General features: G+C 37.2%; 1 protein-coding gene across 4 annotated transcripts in view; it reads right to left on the bottom strand.

The window, feature by feature from the left end:
• The window catches only part of LOC309634352 (uncharacterized protein), a 116135-nt gene that overhangs the window by 77555 nt on the left and 11572 nt on the right, over positions 1 to 27008 (bottom strand). Inside the window, exon 3 of one of the 4 annotated variants that reach the window (XR_014248011.1) lies at positions 14068 to 14224. The exons of the other annotated variants lie outside the window; for them this stretch is intronic. The gene's annotated coding sequence lies outside the window, so the exon portion shown is untranslated. Of the gene's footprint in view, positions 1 to 14067; positions 14225 to 27008 lie in introns of those variants that run through there. 4 annotated transcript variants of the gene reach the window in all.

Genomic DNA, 27008 nt, shown 5'->3' with positions numbered 1-27008 from the left:
CGACCGAGTAGGACACGGGGAATGGGGGGAGTGAAGGGGGAGAAGTGGAGGCGGGACAGGACTGGCACCCCTGAGGGGTGGCTCGGGGAGGGGAAGGGATCCCATGCCCGAAGGGGGAAATTGGGGAACCATTGGGAGGGCAGAGGATCAAAAGGGAGTATGGCCAGGTTTCCCCTGCCCACTTGGACCCCCAGGAACCTGTTGGGATCCTGGGCCTGATCCTCTGCCCACCTAGACCCCCTCCAGCCACGCAGGCCCTGAGGGAGTGGGAGGGAGGGAAGGGGGAGAAAAAGTAAAGGCTGGAGCTCCAGGACTGGCACTCTGAGTGGTGGCTGTAGTTTCTACACCCAGCGGGACCCACCTACAGTTAGGGGTCCAGCGGTGACAGGGGAGACCGTAGGGGAGGGGCACAAAGGAACGGAAGGGAATGCAGCCAGTGCTTTCCCTGTCCACTTAGGCACCAGGAACCCTGTTGGGTTCCCAGGCCTAATGCTATACCCTCAGAGCCTCCCTCCTGCCACGCAGAGCACAAGCCCCACCCCTACATCCCCACCCAGGGCCCTACTTCTACACTTGGAGAACCCCTCCAACGAGCTGGGCCTAAACCCCCCACACACACTCTCACTCAGGGACCTACCTCCAAACTCCGGAACACCACACTCCAGAGGCCCTCTCACCTTCTGTGCAGGTCCTAAGCAGAGGCCCGGCCCCATGCTTGAAGGTCGCCCCACCTAGGCCCCATCCAATGCTCAAACGTAACCACCCCACCTGCCTAGGTCCTGCCCCACCAAAAACCACACCCCTGCCTAACTTCCACCCCTGCTTAAACTCCGCCCCCATAGCCAAGGCTTTTTTTTTTCCCCCCTCTTTTAGATTGGGGTCCTATTTTACCTTGTTGATTCATTGTTGATTCTTTTATATTTTTATTTTTCCTAATACATCTTTTATTTTTCTAATTTTATTTTATTCTTTATACTTTGTTAGTGTTCTCTCCTTTTGGCTTGCCACCCCCCCCCCTTTTTTTTTCTTTTTTCTGTTGTGGTTTTATTTTACCTTGTTGCAGTTGTTTCAAATGTAGTTTTATTTTTCCTAATATATTTTTTATCTTTCTAATTTTATTTTGTTTTTTATTCTTTGATATTGTACTGCTCTTTTTTTTCTTTTTTTCTTCTTTTTTTTTTCCCCTCACCATGAAGCTTGCAGAATCTTGATTTCCAGGCTGGAGGTGAGGCTCAAGCTCCTGAGGTGGGAGCTCTGAGTCCAAACTGCTGGACTAACAGAGAACCTCAGACCCCAGAGAATATCAATTGGGGTGAGGCCTCCCAGAGGTCCTCATCTCAGGACCAAGACCCAGCTCTATCCAACTGTCTGTAAACTCTAGTGCTGGACAGCTCAGGCCAAACAACCAGTAAGACAGGAATACAGCATCACCCCCCCCAAAAAAAAAGAAATGACAAAAAAATTTGTTACAGACAAAGGAGCAAGGTAAAAACTTACAAGACCAAATAAGTGAAGACGAAGTAGGCAACCTACCTGAAAAAGAATTCAGAGTAATGACAGTAAACATGATCCAAAATCTCGGAAAAAGAATGGAGAAAATAAAAGAAACATTTAACAAGGATCTAGAAGAACTAAAGAGCAAACAAATAGTGATGACCAACACAATCACTGAAGTTAAAAATACTCTAGTAGGAATCAATAACAGAATAACTGAGGCAGAAGAACGGATAAGTGAGCTGGAAGATAAAATGGTGGAAATAACTGCCAGGGAGCAGAATAAAGAAAACAGAATGAAAAGAATTGAGGAGAGTCTCAGAGACCTCTGGGACAACAATAAACGCACCAACATTCGAATGATAGGGGTCCCAGAAGAAGAAGAGAAAAAGAAAGGGTCTGAGAAAATATTTGAAGAGATTATAGTTATAGAAAACTTCCCTAACATGGGAAAGGAAATAGTCAATCAAGTCCAGGAAGCACAGAGAGTACCATACAGGATAAACCCAAAGAGAAACCCACCAAGACACATATTAGTCAAATTATCAAAAATTATTTTCAAAGAAGAAATATTAAAAGCAGCAAGGGAAAAGCAACAAATAACATACAAGGGAATCCCCATAAAGTTAACAGCTGATCTTCCAGCAAAAACTCTACAAGCCAGAAGGGAGTGGCAGGACATATTTAAAGTGATGAAAGGGAAAAACCTACAACCAAGATTACTCTACCTAGTGAGGATCTCATTTCAATTCGATAGAGAAATTAAAACCTTTACAGATAAGCAAAAGTTAAGAGAATTCAGCATCACCAAACCAGCTTTACAACAAATGCTAAAGGAACTTCTCTAGGCAAGAAAAACACAAGAGAAGGAAAAGACCTACAAAAAAAACCCCGAAACAATTAAGAAAATGGTCATAGGAACATACATATCAATAATTACTTCAAATGTAAATGGATTCAATGCTCCAACCAAAAGACACAGACTGGCTGAATGGATACAAAAACAAGACCTGTACATATGCTGTCTACAAGAGACCCACTTCAGACCTAGGAACACATACAGACTGAAAGTGAGGGGATGGAAAAAGATATTCCATGCAAATGGAAATCATAAGAAAGCTGGGGGCTTCCCTGGTGGGTCAGCGGTTAAGAATCCACCTGCCAACGCAGGGGACACAGATTCAATCCCTAGTCCGGGAAGATCCCACATGCCACAGAGCAACTAAGCCTGTGCACCACAACTACTGAGCCTGCGCTCTAGAGCCCATGAGTCACAACTACTGAGCTCACATGCTACAACTACTGAAGCCCACACACCTAGAGGCCGTGCTCCGCAACAAGAGAAGCCACTGCAATGAGAAGCCTGTGCACCACAAGGAAGAGTAGCCCATGCTCGCTGCAAATAGAAAAAGCCTCTGCACAGCAAGGAAGACCTAAAGCAGCCAAAAATAAATAAACTAATTTTTTAAAAAAAGAATATTTGACATTGTAACATTTAAAATATTTAGGGCTTCCCTGGTGGCACAGTGGCTAAGAATCCACCTGGCAATGCAGGGAAAACAGGTTCAAGCCCTGGGCCGGGAAGATCTCACATGCCACGGAGCAACTAAGGCTGTGTGCCACAACTACTTAGCCTGCATGCTAGAGCCCGTGAGCCACATCTACTGAAGCCCACGTGCCTAGAGCCTGTGCTCTACAACAAGAGAAGCCATCGCAATGAGAAGTCCGAGCACTGCAATGAAGAGTAGCCCCCACTCGCCACAACTAGAGAAAGCCCACGCACAGCAACAGAGACCCAACTCAGCCAAAAATAGGAAAATAAATTAATTAATTTTAAAATATAATATTTTTTAAAAAAGCAAGCTAGAGTAGCAATTCTCATATCACACAAAATAGACTTTAAAATAAAGACTATTACATGAGACAAAGAAGGACACTACATAATGATCAATGGATCAATCCAAGAAGAAGATATAACAATTGTAAATATTTATGCACCCAATATAGGAGCACCTCAATACATAAGGCAAATGGTAACAGCCATAAAAGTGGAAAACATCAGGAACACAATCATAGTAGGGAACTTTAACACCCCACTTTCACAAAAGGACAGATCATCCAAAATTAAAATAAATAAGGAAATACAAGCTTTAAAGGATACATTAAACAAGATGGACTTAATAGATATTTATAGGGCATTCCATCCAAAACCAAGCAAATACACTTCTCAAGTGCTCATGGAACATTCTCCAGGATAGACCATATTTGGGTGACATATCAAGCCTTGGTAAATTTGAGAAAATTGAAATCTTATCAAGTATCTTTTCTAATCACAATGCCATGAGACTAGACACCAATTACAGGAAAAAAATTATAAAAAATACAAACACAAGGAAGCTAAACAATACACTACTTAATAACCAAGAGATCACCGAAGAAATCAAAGAGGAAATCAAAAAATACCTAGAAACAAATGACAATGAAAACACGACGGGCCAAAACCTATGGGATGCAGCAAAAGCCGATCTAAGAGGGAAGTTTATAGCAATACAATCCTACCTCAAGAAACAAGAAACATCTCAAATAAACAATGAAACCTTACAACTAAAGCAATTAGAGAAAGAAGAACAAAAAAACCCCAAAGTTAGCAGAAGGAAAGAAATCATAGAGATCAAATCAGAAATAAATGAAAAAGAAATGAAGGAAACGATAGCAAAGATCAATAAAACTAAAAGCTGGTTCTTTGAGAAGATAAACAAAGTTGATAAACCATTAGCCAGACTCATCACGAAAAAAAAGGGAGAAGACTCAAATCAATAGAATTAGAAATGAAAAAGGAGAAGTAACAACTGACACTACAGAAACACAAAGGATCATGAGAGATTACTACAAGCAACTATATGCCAATAAAATGGACATGCTGGAAGAAATGGACAAATTCTTAGAAAAGCACAACCTTCCAAGACTGAACCAGGAAGAAATAGAAAATATAAACAGACCAATCACAAGCACTGAAATTGAGACTGTGATTAAAAATCTTCCAACAAACAAAAGCCCAGGACCAGACGGCTTCACAGGTAAATTCTATCAAACATTTACAGAAGAGCTAACACCTATCCTTCTCAAACTCTTCCAAAATATAGCAGAGGGAGGAACACTCCCAAACTCATTCTACGAGGCCACTATCACCCTGATACCAAAACCAGACAAAGATGTCACAAAGAAAGAAAACTACAGGCCAATATCTCTGATGAACATAGATGCAAAAATCCTCAACAAACTACCAGCAAACAGAATCCAATAGCACATTAAAAGGAACATACACCATGATCAAGTGGGGTTTATCCCAGGAATGCAAGGATTCTTCAATATATGCAAATCAATCAATGTGATACACCATATTGGCAAAATTGAAGGATAAAAACCATATGATAATCTCACTAGATGCAGAAAAAGCTTTTAACAAAATTCAACACCCATTTATGATAAAAACCCTCCAAAAAATAAGCATAAAGGGAACCTACCTCAACATAATAAAGGACATATATGACAAACCCAAAGCCCACATCATTATCAATGGTGAAAAACTGAAACCATTTCCTCTAAGATCAGGAACAAGGCAAGGTTGCCCACTCTCACCACTATTATTCAACATAGTTTTGGAACTTTAAGTGACAGCAATGAGAGAAGAAAAAGAAATAAAAGGAATCCAAATCGGAAAAAGAAGTAAAACTGTCACTGTTTGCAGATAACATGATACTATACATAGAGAATCCTAAAGATGCCACCAGAAAACTACCAGAGCTAATCAATGAATTTGGTAAAGTAGCAGGATGCAAAATTAATGCACAGAAATTTTCTGCATTCCTATACACTAATAATGAAAAATCTGAAAGAGAAATTAAGGAAACACTCCCATTTACCATTGTAACAAAAAGAATAAAATACCTAGGAATAAACCTACCTAAGGAGACAAAAGACCTGTACGCAGAAAACTATAAGACACCGATGAAAGAAATTAAAGATGATACAAACAGATGGAGAGATATACCATGTTCTTGGATTGGAAGAATCAACATTGTGAAAATGACTCTACTACCCCAAGCAATCTACAGGTTCAATGCAGTCCCTATTAAACAACCAATGGCATTTTTCACAGAACTAGAACAAAAAATTCCACAATTTCTATGGAAACAGAAAAGACCCCAAAGAGCCAAAACAATCTTCAGAAAGAAAAACGGAGCTGGAGGAATCAGGCTCCCAGACCTCAGACTATACTACAAAGCTACAGTAATCAAGACAGTATGCAACTGGCACAGAAACAGAAATAAAGATCAATGGAACAGGATAGAAAGCCCAGAGATAAACCCACGCACATACGGTCACCTTGTCTTTGATAAAGGAGGCAAGATTACACAATGGAGAAAAGACAGCCTCTTTAATAAGTGTTGCTGGGAAAACTGGACAGCTAGATGTAAAAGAATGAAATTGGAACACTTCCTAACACCATACACAAAAATAAACTCAAGATGGATTAAAGACCTAAATGTAAGGCCAGACACCATCAAACTCTTAGAGGAAAACATAGGCAGAACACTCTATGACATATATCACAGCAAAAGAAATGGAAATGAAAACAAAAATAAACAAATGAGACCTAATGAAACTTAAAAGCTTTTGCACAGCAAAGGAAAGCATAAATAAGACGAAAAGGCAACCCTCGGAATGGGACAAGATATTTGCAAATGAAGCAACTGACAAAGGATTAATCTCCAAAATATACAAGCAGCTCATGCAGCTAATATCAAAAAAAACAAACAACCCAATGTAAAAATGGGGTGAGGACCTAAATAGACATTTCTCCAAAGAAGATATACAGATTGGCAACAAACACATGAAAAGATGCTCAACATCACTAATCATTAGAGAAATGCAAATCAAAACTACAATGAGATATCACCTCACACAGGTTAGAATGGCCATCATCAAAATATCTACAAACAATAAATGATGGAGAGGGTGTGGAGAAAAGGGAACCCTTTTGCACTCTTGGTGGGAATGTAAATTGGTGCAGCCACTATAGAGAACAGTATGGACGTTTCTTTAAAAACTAAAAATAGGGGCTTCCCTGGTGGCGCAGTGGTCGAGAATCTGCCTGCCAATGCAGGGGATACGGGTTCGAGCCCTGGTCTGGGAAGATCCCACATGCCACGGAGCAACTAGGCCCGTGAGCCACAACTACTGAGCCTGCGCGTCTGGAGCCTGTGCTCCGCAACAAGAGAGGCCACGACAGTGAGAGGCCCATGCATCGCGATGAAGAGTGGCCCCCGCTTGCCGCAACTAGAGAAAGCCCTTGCACAGAAACGAAGACCCAACACAGCCAAAAAAAATAATAAATAAAAAATAAAAATTTTTTTAAATTAAAAAAAAATTAAAACAAAAATGTACCCTTATATCCTTTAAAAAAAAAAAAAACTAAAAATAGAACTACCATATGACCCAGCAATCCCACTACTGGGCATATACCGTGTGAAAACCATAATTCAAAAAGAGTCATGTACCACAATGTTCACTGCAGCACTATCTACAATAGCCAGGACATGGAAACAACCTAAGTGTCCATCGACAGATGAATGGATAAAGAAGATGTGACACATATACACAATGGAATATTGCTCAGCCATAAAAAGAAACGAAATTGAGTTATAGTGAGGTGGATGGACCTAGAGTCTGTCATACAGAGTGGAGTAAGTCTGAAAAAGAAAAACAAATACTGTATGGTAACACATATATATGGAATCTAAAAAAAAAAATATGGTTCTGATGAACCTAGGGGCAGGACCGGAATAAAGACACAGACATAGAAAATGGACTTGAGGACATGGGGAGGGGGAAGGGTAAGCTGGGACAAAGTTAGAGAGTAGCATTGACATATATATACTACCAAATGTAAAATAGATAGCTAGTGGGAAGCAGCTGCATGGCACAGGGAGATCAGCTTGGTTCTTTGCGACCACCTAGAGTGGTGGGATAAGGAGGGTGGGAGGGAGTCGTAAGAGGGAAGGGACATTGGGATATGTGTATGCATATAGCTGATTCACTTTGTTACACAGCAGAAATTAACAAAACACTGTAAAGTAATTATACTCCAATAAAAAGTTTAAAAAAAAAAAAGAATGGATATGCTATATTTGGAATTATGTCTTCCTGATGAATTGATCCTTTTTTGTTTAATAAGGTTTTTTTAAAATAAATTTATTATTATTATTTTTTTAAATTTTTGGCTGTGTTGGGTCTTCGTTGATGTGTGTGGGCCTTCTCTAGTTGTGGTGAGTGGGGGCTACTCTTTGTTGTGGGGCACAGGCTTCTCATTGTGGTGGCTTCTCTTATTGCGGAGCACTGGCTCTAGGCACGTGGGCTTCAGTTGTTTTGGCACACAGGCTCAGCAGTTGTGGCTCGTGGGCTCTAGAGCGCAGGCTCAGTAATTGCAGCACACAGGCATAGTTGCTGCACGGCATGTGGGATCTTCCCAGACCAGGGCTCAATCCCATGTCCCCTGCACTGGCAGGTGGATTCTTAACCACTGCTCCACCAGGGAATTCCCTGTATTGATCCTTTTCTCATTTGAATTATATCTGTTTTTTTATAATACTCCTTAACTGGAGATTACTTTTTCTAATAAACCACTATAATTTTCTAAGGAAAAAAAAAAAAAGAATGGATATGTTAGGGGTTTTAAACACTGGCTATGCATTTAATTCAACTGGGGAGTTTATAAAATAATTTCCCGGCCTCAGCTCAAAATCACAGACCTTGAAATAGGGAAAAGACTGAAGGTTTATGTTATATGAAAAATTTAATGCAGTTATTCAGCCAAAGAGACGATTTTCAAAAGTGAACACAGAGGCCAAGGGTTCAACTTCTAAGAATGGTGAAGTAACAGGTAATTTTAAACAATAAACACACTGAAAATGACTAAAAAATGATAAAGAATATTTTTTTTCAGAATATTTTAAAATCTGTTGTGAAGGAGAAGAATGTTCTAGAGGTATATTCCAAGAGCCTAACTTTTTTTTTTACCTGTAGAAAAAAAAGAATTTACCAATTCTATAAATGGCAGCAAAAAAACCTGAGGAGAAACCTGAGGAACTGATATATTAATGGAACTAACATATAAAAACTGATGTGAAAATCCTCACAAAGGAGAAGGCCCTTGTAAACCATGGAATGGCTATACACCATGGGTTAGGATAAGTGGAAAACAACCCAGCTTACACAGAGATTAAAACCCAGCTTTTAATCATCTCAATCTCTTATTGGACTAAGAAGATTGGAGGTTACTAGTGCCTGAGTATCCTTCCAGAATCAACTATAAATCCAAATTCCCTATTCAACTTTCCAAAACCAATTTCTAGTATTCAAACAAAAATAACCAGATATAAGAAAAGACAATATCCAAATAACCCAAAACAAACAAAAAGACCTTTGAAACAAAATCAGAGATACAGATAATGAAATAACTATGCATGTATATAAAGTAAATATCCTTAATATTATTTGAATAATTAAAATGTAAGATTGTAATATTCCATTGTATATATGTACCACATCTTCTTTTACCCATTCCTCTGTCTATGGACATTTAGGTTGATTCCATGTCTTGGCTATTGTAAACAGTGCTTCAGTGAACATTTGGGTGCACATATCCTTTTGGACCATATTTTTCTCTGGATATATATACAATGGAATATTACTCAGTCATTAAAAAGAATGAAATAATGTCATTTGCAGCAACATGGAAGGACCTAGAGATTGTCATATTGAGTGAAGTAAGTCAGATAGAGAAAGAGAAATATCGTATGATATCCCTTATATGCGGAATCTAAAAAGAAACGATACAGATGAACTTACTTACAGAACAGAAACAGACTCACTAACTTAGAGAACGAACTTATGGTTACCAGGGTGGAAGGGTGGGGGAAAGGGATAATTAGGTAGTTTGGGATTGACATGTACACACTGCTATATTTAAAACAGATAACCAACAGGGACATACTGTATAGCACAGGGAACTCTGCTCAATGTTATGTAGCAGCCTGGATGGGAGGGGAGTTTGGAGGAGAATGGATACATGTATATGTATGGCTGAGTCGCTTTGCTGTGCATCTGAAACTATCACAACATTGTTAATTGGCTATACTCCTATATAAAATAAAAAGTTTAAAAAAATCAATAAAATAAAATTTACATGAAAAAGTAAAAAAAAAAAAGTAAGATTATAATCTAGGGCAGAGAATCCAGCAGAATTCCCAGGCTTGAAAAATATAACTTAAATTACAAACTCATTAAATGAGTTTCACTTCAGATTAGATACCGCCAAAGAGAGAATGAAGTGTTCTAGAACAGTGCCTCTCAAAGTTTGGGCAAATCACAGCAACATAAGCATCAGCAAAGAGCTAAAAAGAAGTGCACATTTTAAGGTCCCACCCCAGAAGTACTAATTGAGAATTATGAAGGTGGACCCAGGAATAAACTTTATCAAGATCTGGTGATGAAGAATTCTGGGAAGGCTTGGATGGGAAATTGTGCTTAACTTCAGTCAATTTCAGCTCTTAGCATAGTAGCAATTATCCATCCCCCACCCCCAGCCACATGGCAGGCAACTGTGCACATCTCCTGAAGCAGCTTGTACACAGCTTGTGGGAGTCAGGGTGGGAAAAAAGGATCCTATGCTCCAAATATTAGGGACCTGTGCTCTGATTTCTGATCGCTGCTTCTGATCACAGAGGTGCAGTCAAAGAAGTCAGTGGCCATTTTTGTTGTACCTACCGTAACTGTTACAAACCCCTCCCCCTCCAGCTAAAGTAACTTCCATGGGATATAAAGGGCCAGTACCTTTTCTTTCCCCCTCTTCATTTTTCTACTTTTCCCCTTTTAGGAGACATTAAGACACTCAAAAACAACTTCAAATATGGGGAAAACTAGAAATGCCCAGGAAAAGTTGCAGACTAAGAAAAGACCTGAGAAGAACTAAAGTTTACACCTCAGGCTGATCCTTGCCACAGAGACAGTCTACAACAATAAAATAAACAAACAAGACAATAACAAAAAAAGCAAACCATGGGGGAGGGAGAGAATCTGATATTCTGAGTTACAACCTCATTAGATTCAAATAGCCAGTATTCAATAAAAAATCAAAGAGCATACAAAGAGACAGGAAAGTATGGCTAATTCAAAGGAAAAAATACGTTAACAGAAACTGTCCCAGAAAATGACCTGATGGCAGACCTACTAGACTAAGACTTTAAAAAAACTGTCTTAAAGGTGTTCAAAGAACTAAAGGAAGACATGGGGAAAGTCAAGAAAATAATGTGTTAACAAAATGGAAACATAAATATAGAGAAATGAAACCTAAAAAGAGACCAAACACTAAATTCTGGAGCTGAAAAGTACAATAAATTAGATGAAAAATTCACTCGAGGGATTCAAAGGCAGATTTGAGTAGGCAGAAGAAAAAATCAGTGAAATTGAATATAAGACAATGGAAATTATTGAGGTTGAGGAACAGAAAGAAAAAAGATTTTAAAAAGCAAACAGACCCTAGGAATACCCTAGGAGACCCTAAGAGAACCCTAAGAGAACTATGGGACACCAAAAGAAAGACCAACATACACATCATGCAAGCCCCAGAAGGAGAAGAGAGAAAAAGAGGCAGAGAGAATATGTGAAGAAATAGTGGCTGAAAACTTCCTAATTTGATGAAAGTCATGAATATAAACAGTCAAGAAATTCAATGAACTCCAAGAGACCCACAATGAAATAAAATAAGACCCCCATCGAGACACATTATAATCAAATATTTGGAAGACAAACACAAAGAGCAAATCATGAGGGGAGCAAGAGAGAAGTGAATACTAGGGATCACATACTAGGGATCCTCAACAAGATTAGTGGCAAATTTCTCATCAGAAACTTTGGAGTCCAGAAGACAGTGGGCTTGTATTTAAAGTGCTAAAAGAAAAAAAAAACCTGTCAATTCAGAATCCTAAACTCAGGCAGAATCCAATTTAGGCAAAACTGTCTTTGAATAGTGAGGGATAAATCAAGATTTTCCCAGATAAACAAAAGCTGAGTGAGTCTGTGACCATTAGATCTGCCTGAAAAAAATGCTCAAGGGAGTCTGCAAGGTGAAACAAAAGGACGTTGGACAATAATTTGAAACCATGTACAGAAATAAAGATATCTATAAAGGTAAATACATGGGCAATTATAAGAGCCAGTAGTATACTTTTTAAAAATTTCTTGGCTGTGTCACGCAGTATGCGGGATCTTAGTTCCCTGACCAGGGTTTGAACCCATGGCCCCTGCAGTGGAAGCATAGAGTATTAACCACTGGACTGCCAGGGAGGTCCCAAGAGCCAGTAGTTTTTTAACAATGGTCTATAACTGTATTTTTTGTTTGCTAAAAAAAACCCCAAAAAACAAAAATTAATATGTTTAAAAAAAATTAACATAAAAGCTATTATTACTGTACCTTATTTTCTATATAACTCAGGAGACTAATGCGTTTAAATCATTTGTTTGGGAGCACACAATGTATAAAGATGTAATTTTGTGATATCTACAACCAAAAGGGATGGGAATGGAGTTGTAAAGGAGCAGAGTTTTTATATGTTATTGAAGTTCAGCTGCTATAAATTCAAATTTGCATGTTATAACTTTATGATTAAATGTAATCCCCATGGCAACCACAAAGAAAATACCTACAGATTATAAACAAAAGAAAATTTACAAGGAATTTAAACATCTCACTGTGAGAAAACCCAACTAAACGCAAAAGAAGTCAGGAATGTAGTCAATGAGGAATGAAAAAGCTGTAGGGCATATAGAAAACATTAGTACAATTACAGAAGTAAGTCCCTGCTTACCAGTAATTACTTTAAAGGTAAATGGATTAAATTCTCCAATCAAAAGATAGAGATTGGCAGAAGAGATAAAAATACATTACCCACCTATATGCTGTCTACAAAAGACTCACTTGATATCCAAAACACAAACAGTTTGAAAATAAAAGGATGGAAAATGATAGTCCATGCAAACAGTAACTAAAAGAATGCAGGAGTGGCTATACTTATATCAAACTAAATATACTTTAATCAAAAAAGTTTACAAGAAATAATGAAGGCTACTATATATTAATAAAGGCCCAATGCAGCAAGATGTAACAATTATAAACAATTATGCACCTAATGACAGACCATTGAAATACATGAAGCAAAAACTGACTGAATAGAAGGGAGAAATAGACAATTCTGCCGTAATAGTTGGCGATATTAATCTTGCTCTTAAATAAAGGATAGAACAGCCAGACAGAAGACAAGTACGGAAATAGAGAACTTAACACAATAAACCATTTATATCTAGTAGACATATACAGAACACTCCTTCCAACAACAACTGCACACACGTTTTTCTCAAGTGCACATAGGACATATGCCAGGGTAGACCATATGACAGGCAACAAATCAATTCTCAAGATTTTAAAAAGATAAGTATCGTACAAAATATCTTCTCTGACCACAATGGAATGAAGTTAGAAATCAATAACATAAAGAACACTGGAAAATTCACAAAACTGTGGACATTAAATAATACACTTTTAAGTAATCAGTGAATCAAAGAAGAAATCACAAGGAAATTAGAAAATACTTAGAGATAAATGAAAACAAAACACAACATACCAAAACCTATGGATGCAGCAAAAGTGGTGGTAAGAGGGAAATTTGTTAAATTAAAAAAGAAATTTCTTGAATCAACAATCTAACTTTACAACTTTAAGGAACTATAAAAAGAATGAACTAAATCCAAACCTAGCAGAAGGAAGGAAATACTAAAGATTAGAGCATAGGTAAATGAAATAGAGAATAGAAAAATGAAGATAATCAATGAAACCAAAAGTTGATTCTTTGCAAAACGTCAACAAAATTGACAAATCTTTAGCTAGATGGACTAAAAAATAGAAGACTCAGATTGCTAAAATCACAAGTGAAAGTGGGGACAATACTCCTAAATCTACAGAAATAAAAAGGATTACAAGAGAGAACTATGAACAATTTTATGTGAACCAATTGGATAACACACATAAAATGGACAAATCCCTAGAAAAACAAAACCTACCAAGACTACATCACACACAAAAAGAACAATCTGAAAAGGATCAGCCATGATGGTAGAGTATAAAGACTCTGAGTTCACCCACTCTCACAGGCACACCAAAATTTAAATTATTTACAGAACACCTATCAAAAAGACCAGAACCTACCAGAAAAGAGCTTCTATAAAGAAAGATATGAAGAAGGAACCACAACTAGGTGGGTAGAAGGGGTTAAGTGGTGGTATAGTCAAGACCCATACCCGTGGGTGGGTGACCCACAAACTGGAGAATAATTATAATTGAAGAGGTTATCTCCAAAGAGTGAGTGGTCTGAGCCCCACATCAGACTCCTCCACCTGGGGGTCCCAGAACATTTGGCTTTGAAGGCCAGCAGGACTTAATTTTGGGAGACCCAGAGGGCTGTGGGAAATAGAGACTCCATTACTAAAGGGCACACACAAAATCACATGCTACAAGATCCAAGGCAGAAGCAGTAATTTGAAAGGAGCCTGGGTCAGACCTACCTGCTGATCTTGGAGAGTCTCCTAGAGAGGCAGGAGGCAAGTGGAACTCACCCTGGGAATACAGACATTGACGGAAACTACTTTTGAGAGCTCATTCTACTACATGGACACCAGTACTGATAAGCACCATTATGGAATACTCCCTCTAGCTTATTAGCCTCAAGAACCAACCTCCAACTCCACCCCCTGGCCATCTAACAGCCTGTAGGCACCAGCACTGGGATGCCTCAGGCAAAGTATTAACTGGGCAGGACACAGCCCCACCCACCAGCAGACAGGCTGCTTTAAGAACCCCATAGCCCATAGCTACCCCTGGACATGGACCTGCCCTCCAGAGGGCCCAGAACCTGGCTTCCCACACAAGTGCACAGACACTAAACCTAGGACCCCCAATGCCCTGCAGTCAGAGACCCTGGGACCGAGCTGTGTGCACCAGAATGCAGGCAGCAGCCAGAGAATCTACAGCCCTGGCCGTCAGCAAGCCTGCTTTAGCTTTGGGACCAACCTCACCCACGAGTAGGTGGACACTGACCCCACGGCAACTGTACTCCTGCAGCCTATGGACCCAGCTCACATACCAGCAGGCCTGCACCGGCCCTCAGACTGGCTGGGCCCAGCTGCATCCAGCTTCCAGCCACCACAAGCTTCAGGACACCTCAAACCCTGAAATCAGCTGTGTCAGGAACCAGCTCAACCCACCAGCAGTCCAACACCAGCTCTGGGAACCCTGGGCCCTGCAGCCAAACTCCATGTCCCAGCATTAACCCTAGGACCTGGCTTCATCCATCAGAGGGTAAGCACAGGCTCAGGATCACCTGGACACTGACTCCACCCGCCAGGAAGCCAGCACTAGCCCTAGAATCCCCCAGGGTTCAGCAACTAGCTGCCTCATGACCTGGCCCTGCCAACCAGAAGCTGGCAGCCTCCACACAAGGTAGGGCTTGGCAACCAACCATACCGGGGGCCAGCCAAGCCTACTAGACTGCCCATTAGTAGTCAGCCCAACACAACAGAAGGACCTATGCAGCCCACATAGGCAGCAGCCCTAGAGCATATAGCTTTGGTGACCAGAGGGGAGCACACCGCTGGGATGCATAGGATGTCTCCTACAAAAGGCCACTTCTCCAAAGTTGGGAAATGTAACCAACTTAACAGATAAACAGAAATAAAAACAGGAAGTTAGGCAAAATGAGGTGACAGAGGAACATATTCCAAATGAAGGCACAAGATTAAAAACCCAGAAGAAAAACCAAGTGGAGAAAAGTAATCTACCCAAGAAAGAGTTCAAGGTAACAATCATAAAGATGATCGAAGAAGAGAAGAGAAAAACGGATGAACAGAGTGAGAAGAAATAGACATTGTTAACAAAGAGAAAACATAAAGAACAATCAAAGAGAGATGAAGAATACAGTAACTAAAATGATAAATACACTAGAAGGAATCAGCAGTAGAATAAATGATACAGAGGAATGGATCAGTGAGCTGGAAGACAGAGTAGTGGAAATCACTGATGCTGAACAGAGAAACGAAAAAGGAGCAAAAAAAAATTAGATGGTCTAAGAGACCTCTAGAACAACATCAAATGTACCAGCATTCACATTATACAGGTCCCAGATGGAGGAGAGAGAAAGGGGCAGAGAATGTATTTGAAGACATAACTGCTGAAAACTTCTCTAACCTGGAAAAGGAAACAGACTTTCAAGTCCAGGAATCAGAGTCCCAAACAGGATCAACCCAAAGAGGACCACACCAAGACAAATTGTAACTAAAATGGCAAAAAAATAAAGATAAAGAGAGAATATTAAAAGCAGCAAGGGAAAAGCAATGAGTTACATACAAGGAAACATTCATAAAGCTATCAGCTGACTTCAGCAGAAACTCTGCAGACCTCAAGGGGAGTGACATGATATATTTAAAGTGATGAAGGGAAAAACCTACAACCAAGAATACTCTACCCAGCAAGACTCTCATTCAGATTTGATGGAAAGATTAAAAAAGTTTTACAGACAAGCAAAACCTAAGAGTTCAGCACCACTAAACCAGCTTTACAAGAAATGTTTAAAGGATTTCTCTAAACAAAAAAGAAAAGGCGACACTAGAAACATGAAATTATGAAAGGCTAGACCAACAATAAGAACTTAAGGGATACACAAAAAATTAGATGTAAAATATGATGTCAAAAACAGTTATCGTGAGAAGAGGGTAAAAATGCAGAGTAATTTAAAAGTGTTTGAAATTAAGAGATCAACAAATTTTTAAAATCATTTATACATATAGAGTTCTATATACAAAACTTGTGGTAACCATAAAACAAAAATCTATAATTGACACATGCCCAGAAAAAGGAAAGGAATCAAAATAGAACACTAAAGACAGTCATCAGATAACATGAGCAGAGAGAAAATAAGAAAAAAAACAAAAAAGAACCACAAAACAACCCAAAACAATTAACAAAATGGCCATAAGTGCATACATATCAATAATTACTTTAAACATAAATGGACTAAATGCTTTAATCAAAATATATAGAGTAACTGAATGCATATAAAAACAATACCCACGTACATGCTACCTACAAGAAACTCACTTCAGATTTAAAGACACACAGACTGAAAATGAAAGGATGTAAAAAAGTATTCCAGGCCAATGGAAACCTAAAGAAAGATGGGGTAGCAATACTTATATCAGACAAAATAGACTTTAAATCAAAGATTGTTACAAGAGACAAAAAAGGACATTTCATAACGATCAAGGGAGCAATCCAAAAAGAATAACAATTGTAAAGATATATGCACCCAATATGAGACAATCTAATTAACTAAAGCAAGTATTAACAGATATAAAAGGAGAAATTGACAGTAACGCAATAATATTAGGGGACATTAACTCCTCACTTACATCAACAGATCATCCAGACAGAAAATCAGTATGAAAAACCAGGCCTCCAGGCCTTATATGACACATTAGACTAGATAGACTTAATGGATATATACAGAACATTCCAACCCAAAGCATCAGGATACACATCCTTTTCAAGTGCACATGGAACATTCTTCAGGGTAGATCACATGCTGGACCACAAAACAAGTCTTGGTACATTTAAGAAAATTGAAATCATATCAAGCGTCTTTTCACACCATAAGGCTATGGCACTAAAAATCAACTCTAAGAAAAAAACTGCAAAAAATGCAAACATGTGAAGGCTAAATGATATGCTACTAAACAACCAATGGATCACTGAACAAATCAAAGAAGAAAGTTTTAAAAACACCTGGAGACAAATGAAAACAAAAACACAACGATCCAAAATCAATGGGACACAGCAAAAGCACTTCTAAGAGGGAAGTTTAGAATGACACAAGCTTACCTTGGGAAACAAGAAAAATCTCAAATAAACAACCTAACCTTACACCTAAAGGAACCAGGACAAGAAGAACAAACAAAACCCAAATGTAGTAGAAGATCAAGGCAGAAATAAGTGGTATAGAAACTCATAAACAGAAAATGAAACTGAAAATGAAACAATGAAATTAATAAAACAGAAAACTAATACAATGAAACAATGAAACTAATAAAACAGAAAACTAATAAAATGAAACAATGAAACTAATAAAACAGAAAATGAAACAGAAAATGAAACTAATAAAACAGAAAATGAAACAGAAAATGAAACAATGAAACTAAGAACCGGTTCTTTGAAAACATAAACAAAATGGATAAACCTTTACTCAAACTCATCAAGAAAAAGAGAGGGCACAAATCAATAAAATTAGAAATGAAAAAGAAGTTATAACCAACACCACAGAAATAAAAAGAATCTTAAGCAATTACTACAAATATGTATTTGTCCAATAAAATGGACAACCTAGAAGAAACAGACAAATTCCTAGAAATGTGTAATCTCCTTGAAAACATAAACAGACAAATTACCAGTAATGAAATTGAATCAGTCATTTTAAAACTCCCACAAACAAAAGTCCAGGAACAGATGGCTCACAGGCAAATTCTACCAAACATTTAGAGAAGAGTTAACACTTATTTTTCTCAAACTATTCCAAAACCTGAGGAGGAAGAAAGGCTTCCAAACTCATGTTAGGAAGCCAGCATCACCCTGATAACAAAACTGGAGAAAGATATCACAAAAAAAGAAAATTACAGGCCAATATCACTGATGAACATAGATGCAAAAATCCTTAATAAAATTTTAGCAAACCAAATCCAATGATACATTAAAAGGATAATACACCATGGCCAAGTGGAATTTATCCCAGGGATACAAGGATGGTTCAATATCTGAAAATAAATCAATATGATGCACCATATTAAAAAATTGAATAGTAAAAAACATATGGTTATCTCAGTTAATGCAGAAAAAGCTTTTGACAAAATTCAGCATCCATTTATGATTAAAACTTCAGAAAGTGAACTTAGAGGGAACACACCTCAACATAATACAGGCCATATATGACAAACACACAGCTAACGTCATACTCAATGGTGAAAACCTGACAGCTTTTCCTCTAAGATCAGGAACAAGACAAAAACGCCCACTCTTGCCACTTTGATTCAACATAGTATTAGAAGATCTAGCCACAGCAATCAGAAAAAAGAAAGAAATAAAAGGAATCCAAATTGGAAAAGAAGAAGTAAACCTGTCACTGTTTGCAGATAACATGATAATATACATAGAAAATCCTAAAGGCATCATGAAAAAACTACTAGAGCTCATCAATGAATTCAGTAAAGTTGCAGAATACCAAATTAATATACAGAAATCTGTTGATATCTGTTGATATCAGAAAGGGAAATTAAGGAAACAATCCCATTTACAATCACATCAAAAACAAAAAAGTACCTAGAAATAAAACTACCTAAGTATGTAAAAGACCTGTGCTTGGAAAACTATGAGATACTAATGAAAGAAATAGAAGATGACACAAACAAATGGAAAGATATATCATGTTCATGGATTGGAAAAATTAATATTGTGACAATGACCATACTATCCAAGGCAATCTACAGATTCAATGCAATCCCTATCAAAGTAACAATGAAATTTTTCACAAAACTAGAACAAATAATTTAAAAATTTGTATGAAAACACAACAGACCTCTAAATAGCCAAAACAATCTTGAGAAAGAAGAACACAGCTGGAGTTATCACACTCCCTGACCTCTGAATATGCTATAAAGCTACAGTAATCAAAAGAGCATGGTACTGGCACAAAAACAGTCACAGAGATCAATGGAACAGAATAGGAAGCCCAGAAATAAATCCACATACTTGTGGTCAATTAATCAATGATAGAGGAGGCAAGAATATTTAATGGAGAAGAGACAGTCTCTTCAATAAGTGGCGCTTGTAAAACTAGACATCTACATATAAAAGAATGAAATCAGAACTTTTTCTCACACCATATACAATAAATTCAAAACAAATTAAATAATTAAACATAAGACTAGAGACCATAAAACTCCTAGAAGAAAACATAGGCAGAACACTCTTTGACATAAATAGTAGCAATAATTTTTTGCATATGTCTCCTAAGGCAATGGAAGTAAAAGCAAAAATAAACAAATTGGACCTAATTAAACTTAAAAGCATTTGCACAGCAAAGGAAATCATCGACAAAACAAAATGACAAAAAAACAAAAATATAACATACTGAATGGGAGAAAATATTTGCAAATGATATGACTGATAAGCAGTTAATATCCATAATATATAAACAGCTTGTACAATACTAAAAAAACAAACAATCTGATTAAAAAATGGGCCAAAGACCTCAATAGACATTCTTCCAAAGAAGAAATACACATGGCCAATAGGTACATGAAAAGATACTCAAAATCACTAACCTTTAGAGAAATGTAATCAAAACCAGAATGACTTCCAATACTATGTTAAATAAAAGTGGTGAGAGTGGGTGGTTTTGTCTTGTTCCTGATCTTAGAGGAAATGTCTTCAGATTTTCACCATTGAGTATGACGTTAGCTGTGGGTTTGTCATATATGGCCTTTATTATGTTGAGGTATGTTCCCTGTAAGTTCACTTTCTGGAGAGTTTTTATCATAAATGGATGTTGAATTTTGTGAAAGGCTTTTTCTGCATTAATTGAGAGGACCATATGTTTTTTCATCTTCAATTTGTTAATATGGTGTATCACATTGATTGATTTGTGGATATTGAAAAATCCTTGCATCCCTGGAATAAATCCCACTTGATCATGGTGTGTGAACCCTTTAATGTATTGTTGGATTCAGTTTGCTAATATTTTATTAAGGATTTTTGCGTCTATGTTCATCAGTGATATTTGCCTGTAATTTTCTTGTGATATCTTAGTCTGGTTTTGGCATCAGGGTGATGGTGGCCTCATAAAATGAGTTAGGAAGTCTTCTTTCCTCTGCAGGTTTTGGAATAGTTTGAGAAGGATGAGTGTTAAGTCTTCTCTAAATGTTTGGTAGAATCACCTGTGAAGCAATCTGTTCCTGGACTTTTGTTTGTTGGGAGTTTTAAAATTACTGATTCAATTTCACTACTGGTAATTTCTTCCTGGTTCAGTCTTGGGAGACTGTACATTCCTAAGAATTTGCATATTTCTTCTAGATTGTCCATTTTATGTCCACTTTAATAGTTGTTTGCAGTAGTTTCTTATGATCTTTTGTATTTCTCTGGCATCGGTTGTAACTTCTCCTTTTTCATTTCTGATTTTATTGATTTGGGCCCTCTTCCTTTTTTGTTGATGAGTCTGGCTAAAGTTTCATCAACGTTGTTTACCTCTTCAAAGACCAGCTTTTAGCTTCATTGATGTTTTCTATATCACCTCACAGCTGTCAGAATGGCTATCAGCAAAAAGAACACAAGTAACAAATGTTGGCGAGGATGTGGAATAAAGGGAACCCTTATACACTGTTGGTAGGAATGTAAATTGGTGCAGCCACTGTGGAAAACAGTATGGCAGTTCCTCAAAAAATTAAAAATAGAGCTACCATATGATCCAGCAATTCCACTCCTGGGTATATATCCCAAGAAAAGGAAAACACTAATTTTAAAAGATAACATGCACCTCTATATTCATAGCTGCATTATTTACAATAGCCAAGATGTGGAAGCAACCTAAGTGTCCATCAACAGATGAATGGATAAAGAAAATATGGCATATGTATACAATGTAATATTACTCACCCATAGAAAAGAATGAAATCTTGCCATTTGCAACAACATGGATAGAGCTGGAGTGTATTATGAAGTAAGTGAAGAAAGTCAGACAGAGAAAAACAAATACTGTGTGTTATCACTGTTACATGGAATCTAAACATAAAACAAATGAATGAAAATAACAAAACAGAAATATATGCACAGATACAGAGAAGAAACTAGTGAAGAAACTAGTGATTACCTAATCACTAAGAAACTAGTGATTACCTACCTAGAGAGAAGGGGGGAGGGGCAAGATTAAGGTAGGGGATTAAGAGATACAAACTAATATGTATAAAATAAATAAGCTACAAGAATATTGCACAGCACAGGGAATATAGCCAATATTTTAAAATAAATATAAATGGAGTATAATCTGTAAATATGTTTAATAACTATGTTGTACACTTGAAACCAATATGATATTGTAAATCAACTATATCGCAACTAAAAAAAAGAAAAAAAAAAAACGGGGTGGTGGGGGTTCCCTGGCAGTCTAGTGGTTAGGATTTGGTGCTTTCACTGCCATGGCCTGGGTTCAGTCCCTGGTCAGGGAACTGAGATCCTGCAAGGCACGCAGCAAAGCCAAAAACAAACAAACAAAAAGGTATCTAGAGGTAAATTCATACACCTCTCCCCCAAAAAAGATACAGACAATCAGAACTCTAAGTAGTAAGGAGATTGAATCAATAATCAAAAATCTTCCAAAAAAGAAAAGCCCTGGACCTGATGGCTTCACTGGCAAATTATACCAAACATTTAAAGAAGAACACTAATCCTTCTCAAACTTTTCCAAATAATTGAAGAGGAGGAAACACATCCTAATTCATTCTGTGAGGCCAAAATAACCCTGATACTAAAGCAAGACAAACACTATAAGAAAACTACAGATCAATAACCTTTACAAACATTGGTGCAAAAATCCTCAAGAAAATACTAGTGAACAGAATTTAGCATATATTGGAAGAACTTTACCCCATGACCAATTGGGATTTATTCCTGGAATTCAAGGATGCTTCAACAAACAAAAATCAACCAATATGCCACATCAACAAAATGAAAGAAAAAACACACGAACATCTGAATGATGCAGAAAAGTCATTTAGCAAAATTCAACAGCCTTTCATGATTAAAACCCTCAACAAAATAGGAATAGAAAGAAAGTACCTCCACATAATAAAAGCTATACATGAAAAACCCACAGCCATCGTAATTCTTAATGGTGAAAAACTGAAAGCGTTTCCTCTCAGATCAGGAACAAGGCCAGGATGCCCACTTTCACCACGTCTATTCAACATAGTACTGGAAGTTTTAGCCAGAGCAATTAGGCGAGAAAAAGAAATTAAAGGCTTCTAAATTGGAAAGGAAGAATTAAAATTATCTTTGTTTGCAATTAATATGATCTTATATCTAGAAAACTCTAAGATTCCACATCAAAAAAGTTAGAACTAATAAATGAATTCAGCAAAGTGGCAGGATATAAAGTCAACACACAAAAATCAGTTGCATTTCTATGCACAAGCAGTGAGCAATTTGAAAAAGAAAACATTTTTAAACCCATTTACAATAGCATCAAAAAGAATAAAATACTTAGGGATTAGTTTAACCACAAAAGTGAAAGATTTGCAAAATGAAAACTACAAAACATTGCTAAAAGAAATAAAAGAAGACATAAATAAATGGAAATACATCCCAGTTTCATGGATTGAAAGACTTAATATTGTTAAAATGTCACTATTACCCAAAGTTATCCACAGATTCAATGCAATACTTATCAATATCCCAAAGATATTTTTGCAAAAATAGAAAAAAACCTAGCCTAAAATTCATATGGAATTTCAAGGGACCTCAGACAGCCCCAAAAAATCTTGAAAAAAACAAAACTGGAGGGCTCACACTTCTTGGTTTCAAAACCTATTACAAAGCTACAGTAATCAAAACAATATAGTATTGGCATAAAGACAGACATATAGAGCAATGGAGTGGATTACAGAGATCAGAAATAAATACATATACAATCAAATGATTTTTGACAAGAATACCAAGACCATTTAATGGGTAAAGGGTAGTCTTTCCAACAAATGGTGCTGTTGAAAATGGATATACACATACAAAAGAATGACATTTGATCCTTACCTAACACCATATACAGAATTGACTCAAAATGGATCAAGAACATAAATATAAGACCTAAAACAACAAAACTCTTAGAAGAAAACACAAGACAAAAGCTTCATGATATTTGATTTGGTAATGACTTCTTAGAGAACAATGAGTACTGACAATGATGTGGTGAAATTGGCACCCTTGTGCACTGTCAGTGGGAATTTAAAATGGTACAGCTACAACGGAAAAAAGTATGGAGGTTCCTCAATAAATTAAAAGTAGAATTACCATATTACCTAGAAATTCCACTTCTGGGTATATACTAAAAACCAAGTAGGGTCTTGAAGAGATATTTGTTCACTCACATTCCTAGCAGCATTATTCATATTATTTAAAACATGGATGTAACTCAAGTGCCCATTAAATGAGGAATGAATAAGCAAGATGTGGTATATACTTACAATGGAATATTTCGTTGTTTTATTCTAAAAACTTCCTTTTTAGGAAGGAAATTCTGTAATATGCTGCAACATAGACAAACCTTGAATACATTATGTTAAGTGAAATAAACCAGTAACAAAAAGACAAAAACTATATGAGTCCACTGATATGAGGCATTTACAGTAGTCAAAATCAAAAAGACAGAACATATAATGGTGGTTGCCAGAGGCTGGGGGAATGGAGAAGTTGAGTTGTTCAATAAGTATACAGTTTCAGATTTACAATGAAAAGAGTTATAAGGATGGATGGTGGAGATGGCTGCACAACAATGTGAATGTATTTAGTACCACTGAACTGAATGCTTACAAATTATTAATATGGTAAACTTTATGTTAGATATATATTTAACTCAATAAAAAAGAAAGGTTAAAAAAAAGAAAGGAAAAAAAAGAGACATCACTGAAAGCTAACATGAAACAAAGCTGTGTCTGGGTCCCAGTCTGCATCCCGTCTGGGTTTGCTGGCATCACAGAAACCCATCTGGGTACTTGGCAAGTTTGAGAACAGGATGTGGGCACCTGTAGGAAAGTTCAATGTGTTCATGACAAATGCTTCCCTGCCACTTGGAAGGGCACCACACATTGGGTATAATGAATTAAATGGTTCCCCCACTGAATATGTCCATGTTCTAATCCCTAGAACCTGTTAGTGTGACATTATTTTGGAAAAGGGTCTTCGCATATGTAATTATATCAAAAACTAATTTGCAATCATTCTAGATTATCCATGTGGGCCCTAAATCTAATGACAAGTGTCCTTATAATAAGAGGAGAAGACACAGACAGAAAGGAGGAGAAAGACCATGTGAAAATGGAGGCAGAGATTGGAGTGTGCAGCCACAAGCCAAGGAATGCCAACAGCCATTCGCTGAAGTTGGAAATTGCAAGGAAAGGAATCTTTTCTAGAGTCTCCAGAGAGATCGTGGCCCTGCAAACACCTTGATTTTGGACTTCTGGCCTCCAAAACTGTGAGAAAATAAATTTCTGCTCTTTTAAGCCAAAAAAGAAAGAAAGAATGGCTGATACCTTCCCAATCTGGGGAGAGAAGATTTGGACATACAAGGTCATGAAGCTAATAGGTCAACACCAAATATCAACCCAAAATGATCTTCTCTAAGACACACTATTAAAAAACTGTGTAAAATCAAAGACAAAGAGAGAATTTTTTAAACTGTCAAGAGAAAAACAAACCCTCACATAATAAAGGAACCCCCAATAAGGCTATCAGTGGATACTCAGTGGAAACCTTGCAAGCGAGGAGAGAGTGGGATGAAAAATTCAAAGCGCAGAAAGAGAAACACTGCCAAAGAAGTTTATCCAGCAAAGCTATCTTTCAGAAACGAAGAAGAGATGTTTGTTCTCAAACAAAAGCTGAGGGAGCTATTCTACACTAGACCTGCCTCACAAAAAATGCTGATAGGATTTCTTCAAGCTGAAAGGAAATGACGGTAATTACTAACATGAGAACATATGAAAATATAAAACATTCTGGTAAAGGTATGTATATAGACAAATTCAGAATACTGTAATATTGTAATACAGTGTTGTGTTAATCACTTTAGTATAAAGGTTAAAGGACAAAATTATTAAAAATGACAATAATATTAATTTGTAAAAATATACAATATACAAAGAGGTAAATTTTGACATGAAAAACATAAAATGCGGGGTCGGGGAGTAAAAGGGTAGCATTTTGGTATGCAATTGAAGTTAAGTTGTCATCAACTTAAAATAAACTGTTACATCTATGTTTTATGTAAGGTTCATGGTAACCACATAGCAAAAACCTACAATAGATACATAACAGTTAAAGAGAGAAGAATCAAAGCTTACATTACAGGAAATCATCAATTCACAAAGAAAGCAAGAGAGGAAGAAAGAACAATGGAATTACAAAAGAGTCAGAAAAATATTAATAAGATGGCATTAGTAAGTCCTTACCCATCAACAGTTATTTTAAATATAAATGGATTAAATTCTCCAGTCAAAAGACAGAGGAGCTGGATTTTTTTAAAAAAAAGATCCAACTAAATGCTCCCTACAGAAAACTCACTTCAGATTCAAAGACACATACAGACTGAAAGTGAAGGGAAAAAAAAATATTTCCTGAAAATGCAAACAACATGAGACCATGGATAACTATACTTATATCAGACAAACGACTTTACTTAATTCTTTTAACATTTTTATTGGAGTATAATTGCTTTATAATGATGTGGTAGTTTCTGCTGTATAACAAAGTGAATCAGCTATACATATACATACATCCCCATATCTCCACCCTCTTGCATCTCCCTCCCACCCTCCCTATCCCACCCCTCTAGATGGACACAAAGCACCGAGCTGATCTCTCTGTGCTATGTGCCTTCTTCCCACTAGCTATCTATTTTACATTTGGTAGTGTATATATGTCCATGCCACTCTCTCACTTCTTCCCAGCTTACCCTTCCCCCTCCCCACGTCCTCAAGTCCATTCTCTATGTCTGCATCTTTGACAAAGAGACTTTAACTCAAACACTGTAACAAGAGACAAAGAAGATCATTACATAATGATAAAGGGGTTGATTCACCAAGAGAATATAACAATCGTAAATTCATATGCACCCAACATTGGAGCACCCAAATATATTAACAGTGAAGAAGGCAGAAATAGACAACAATACAATAATAGTAGAAGACTTTACTATCCCACTTATAACAATGAACAGACCATATAGACAGAAAATCAATAAGGAAACACTGGACTCAAACTATACCTCAGGCCAAATGGACCTAACAGACATATGCAGAATATTCCATCCAAGAGCAGTGGAATACATATTCTTCTCCAGTGCACATGGAACATCCTCCAGGATAGATCATATGCTAGCTCACAAAACAATTCTCAGCAAGTTTAAGAAGACTGAATTGATACCAAACAACTTTTCAAACCATGACGGTATGAAACTAGAAATCAATTAACAGTAGAAAAACTGAAAAACTCAGAAATATGTGGAAATTAAACAGCACACTCTTCAACAACCAGTGGGTCA

The sequence above is a fragment of the Balaenoptera borealis genome, assembly GCF_965194805.1.
Source record: "Balaenoptera borealis genome assembly, chromosome: 8".
Classification (NCBI taxonomy): domain Eukaryota; kingdom Metazoa; phylum Chordata; class Mammalia; order Artiodactyla; family Balaenopteridae; genus Balaenoptera; species Balaenoptera borealis.
The sequence above is the reverse complement of the archived record's forward strand: the minus strand, read 5'-3'. Positions and strand labels throughout refer to the sequence as shown.